Genomic DNA, 5127 nt, shown 5'->3' on the forward strand with positions numbered 1-5127 from the left:
TTGCAGGCTGCACCCATCTCTGTGGACATTTTGTTCCAGGATTGCATGCCAGTTGCCACACGTCATCAGCCATTGCAGTGGAGAGGTTTAAGTGCTGCCAACTGTGCCAGTCTAATATTGAAATCTAGCCACCAGCTGAGACATTATTTGGCAAAATGCGATTCATTTATGTTTACTTGTGTTTGAAATGTTTGTCGGTCTATCCTTTGTTTGGTTGAATTTGCTTGGTTGGTATTGCTGCTTTTTATGTATTTCAGCATAATTTCACTGCTCAGGTATTCCGTACCTGTTTATCTCCTACTTTTAATAGTCCGTGAGGGGATATCAGAAATCTGTCAGCACATGACACAATGGTCTACTTAATGGTTTGACTTGACAAATGGAAGGTCTGATATGTGCCATGATTTAGCAGCCATTAAAACATCTTAATAAATTACAGCGGGCCTGAGGGGACTCTATGGAAAAGGATATATACTGTAGGAGAAATGGGTCTAATGGCATCCACACAAGACTTATATATCAGGATTTAGGGATGTCTAAATCAAGACAATCCCCGGATGGCACCACAAAGATTCTATGTGTGCGTGTGCGTGTGCGCGTGCGTGTGCGTGTGCGTGTGCGTGTGTGTGTGTGTGTGTGTGTGTGTGTGTGTGTGTGTGTGTGTGTGTGTGTGTGTGTGTGTGCGCGCGTGTGCGTGAAAGGAGTGCATGTGCATGCTATTCTGTGGGTGTCTTCATTTTTAAAATGGGCACATATTACATTGCCCGGTGTGTGCCATGGATGACTGTGTTCTTAGGAAGGCCATTCAGCATTTGGAAAGAACTTTAAACCCATTTCTTGTACTTACCATGGTTCAGGGCCTTGGACAGCTTAAGCATTGAGGAAGTTTTTGTACTCATTTTCAAATTGAACAATACACTACAAGGTCAGTCTGGGGGATGGAGAAACCTCATTTTTAACCTAGCCATGGGTTGAAATATTATTCTATCTATATACAGTACTATCAACACTATGGATTGCCAGTGAAAGGGAAAGATTGGAAAAGCTCAGACTGCAGCGAAGCCAAGGCTTTGCATTATGAAACGGATGTCTGTGTATACATTGCTTTTGAATGTTTACTTCCCCAAATGAGTGTTATCCACTTTAGGAAAGCAGTCTTTGAATCCTGTTTTGTTATTGTGGCTTTACTGTACGTGTGGTCAACCTGCATACATTCTCTCATCACAGAATGTCATTGTTAAGAAAACAAATGTTTACAAAGAAAATGCATCTTTCTGGCTGATTTAATAGTCCACCAAACAGAAGAAAATACAACAACAAACATTACACAGTAAATTCACTTTTGTTTTGAGTGCACAAAAGCACTACCAACCATCGTGTTTTGTATTGTATTATTAGTACAGTGGATAGAGATGTTCTTGGTTTTGGTTTGGATTATTTATTATTATTATTATTAATAATTTCTTATTTTATGTTTGATATGTTCTTGATTGTTTTTGACAATTCTGCACAAAGGTCAAGTGTTACTTTTTAAAACAACAGTACTGAATTTGTCAGCCATGGCTCATTCAAAAGTGAGTTGGACAAAGTCTCGCCCACTATTAGATATTATGTACAGTATTATTATTTGGAGCAATGTCCTCAAGTGGAGGACCATATCACAATGCCCTAATTCTAAAGGCAATTCTCAGTCAATGAAAAATACATGAGCAGAGAACAACACATTTCTAGCAGCTGCTATCACGTCCGTTTGGTGGAGTGACACAAACCCTACCTGTTACAAGGTAGTTGGCAAATGCATACTAGATACTTTTATTGTTTTTTAACGTTATGACTTTACAATTCTATTGCTACTTGAAGGCCCATCAAAAGATACACACATAAGTAGATCAGCACGAGTTGCCCACAGCTCTGTTCCATACTGGTCAAAGAACAAATACATTAAAAGCTCTGAGCGACAACGCTTGGCCTTTCTGTTATGATTCCTCTGTATTTTGATGTCCAGGTGATCTCTGTGAGATCGTGTCAGGGAATGTTTTCATATTGAAAAGTCGTCAGCTGATCTTGGTATACCGAAGCTGTGCATGTATGATATTGTTTGGTGCATTTGTGTTTTCTAAATCAGGGAGTTAATAAAAATAATTCACTGGGGATTTTTCTCTGTCTCTTTCTTTTTTAAATGCAGTTTCATTTTATCAGCATCATCCGTTTTTAGTGTCTTTGACTGCAGGAAACATAAAAGCAGTGTCTGGGGGGTACCATCAAAGCTGTAAAGATGATGTAGTGAAGAAATCATATAACGGATAGTAAACTGCTGCAGTAAAGCATCGTCCTGTGGATTAACTATAGATTCAAGAATTGATGCAAGTATCACATGCATCAATTAATTGGTTCATTGTATGAAATTGGTTGTATTGAAATACTTGCTTTTAGGATGTGATGGCATTGAGATACTCCATTTACTATAAAATAAATTAACATGCATCATGTTTGAACTGAACAAGACTACACCGTTTTACCTTACTGAAGCCTTAACTTGGAAGAGCGTTTACAACTTTAAATTAATACAGCTATTTGCTGAAGTTCAGCTACTTTCCCTGTGGAAAATACACCAACAACATAGGAAGCTACAGTGAAATATCGATTGGGCCAGTGTTGCAGAGATGCTTTTAAGATAATAAGAGGGAGAGGGCCCTGTGAAGAGATCAATACGAAGGGGAAGTGAGGAAAAGAGAGGTTTCTCGCCACACACCACAGATCATCCATAATGAGTTGGTGTGTCAATACTTGGGCGATGGCCCTTCACGTGGTATTGATCTCTGAATCAGGACCTGGGCTAACTTTACACCAGGCATAGTATGTAAACTGCTGGGATACAGGTCAAGTGCACCTAAACCTATAGGGCACCTCAATGTTAAATTGGGGGGAAAAAAGAAAATAGAATAGGAAGAATTTGGAAAATGGTCGTAAATTATGTAAAGTATACATGATTTGAACATGCAGGTTTTATCATTATCAGACCTAAATTCACCCTTCAACTTCTTGTTTGTCCCCAAAATGACTGGATATCACAGGTTTTGTGGCAATTTGTAGCATTTGTAAAAATATTAAGCCTAAAATGTAAAATAAAATCATATTTTGCCCCTCATTTGGAGAATGATGTAGATAGCCAATAAAACCAAATTTAGAATATAAAATTAATGTTTTGATATAAAAGTATTTTTTAAATGATCCTAAGCATGAATAGCCTACTATTCTACCTTTATTCTACCAACTGCCACATTTGCTGTATAAAGCTTCAAAATGATTGGAGTTTAGGTGTGGCTTGTGAACATATGGTGGTGTTTAATGTGTTCATGTGTATTAATATGTTGCTAGTTATCTCCTATTTGATAGCAGCAGCAGACTGCAGATAGTGGTCGACCTGCGTCATTTATTATCCTCTATCCCCCCAGGCGATGGGAACAACTACGGATGGGAAGCGATCATGGATCTCCATACATTTTGATAGTGAACACTGCCCTCTCGTGGTGCTACTGGTAAGCATCCCAATGTAAAAAATCCATTGGAATGGTACAGCTGAGCTGCATCCTTTAGCATCCACACTGCCTCACCATAAAAATTACAACATTCGTTGATTCAAATATTATATAATAATAATAATTATATTATAGTATGTAGCCTTGGATCAAGACAATCATATGTATTTTATCGATTTTGACATAGGAAAGTAAAAGTCAGAGTCGATAAAATACATCTATGATAGTCTTGATCCAAGGCTATAAGAAATGTTTTACAGAAAACATAAAGGCTGTATTCCTATGCAATACAAATAATGCTACATAAGATATTCTATGAATTAACTAGTATGTTCGAACAGCATTGAAAACATGCAAAAGTATCTTGCTGGAAAAAAAAAGAATTCCGATCTGGTTTCAGAACATCTCATTCTGACACATGCCTACTCTATTTGAATGACCACATCAAACATGAGGTGGACGTGGGCAAATACTGCGGCATGGTCATGCTGAACCTCCAAAAGGCATTTGACACCGTAAATCACTATATTGATTGATAAGCTAAAAGCAATCGGATATGATAGCACATCAGTGAACTGGATACAATCCTATCTGGAGGGGAGAGAACAGGTGAATCCTGTCTCCCCCCTCCCCCCTCCCGCCCTACGATGGATTCAAGTGGGTGACAATGTTATCACAAGAAAAGAGGAAATTACCTACCTAGATTGTATTTTAGAGGCAAATCTTTCCAGTGAAAAAAAAACTAAAGTAATCAAAAAAGTCAACCATAGAACAAGATTTTTGTACAGGATCTCCTCACTGGTCAGTAGGAATACACTGAGGACATAGCAGGAGCACTAATCCAATGTCACTTCGACTATACAGTATGCACCTCATGGTCGCATAGCACCACAAAGGCCTTAAAAACAAGGCTCCAGACATCCCAAAACAAACTGGTCAGGCTACTGCTTGGCCTTACTCCTACAACTCATTTAACCCCTGCACATTATGCAAGGGTGGGATGGCTCAGGGTAGAGGACAGAGTACAGCAACTTGCAATGGGCCTGGTCTACAAGATACACTACACCACAAAGCCACCCGTGTACATGTCAAACTACTTCAAAAACATCAAAGACGTCCACACACCAGAGGGACCTCCACAAATCACGCTCAACCCAACTTTGGCTCAAACAAGGGGCTACATTTGTTCTACTGCTATCTATGCCACCAAAATGTGGAATGCCCTACCAACAGTGATAAAAAAAAGTGTGAATCCTTACTCTACTTTTAATCCTTTTAGCAGACCATGCATATAACTGTACTTTTCTGTGCTTTTGTTTTGCAAACTATTAATAAAGTATTCAATCAATCAATCAATCAATCAATCAATCAATCAATCAATCAATCAATCAATCAATCAATCAATCAATCAATCAATCAATCAATCAATCAATCAATCAATCAATCATTATGCAACAAACAGGCGTGTCCATCATAGAGTGGTGTCCCCATGCGTTTGCCAGTCGGCCCGCCGCCCCTGGCCATTTGGTGGCGCTGTTTAACCCTGGATCGCTGATTTGCGAACGTAGAAGGAAGGAGCACTGCGGAA

Source organism: Gymnoscopelus microlampas (assembly GCF_963454915.1).
Source record: "Gymnoscopelus microlampas genome assembly, chromosome: 10".
NCBI classification, from domain to species: Eukaryota; Metazoa; Chordata; class Actinopteri; order Myctophiformes; family Myctophidae; genus Gymnoscopelus; species Gymnoscopelus microlampas.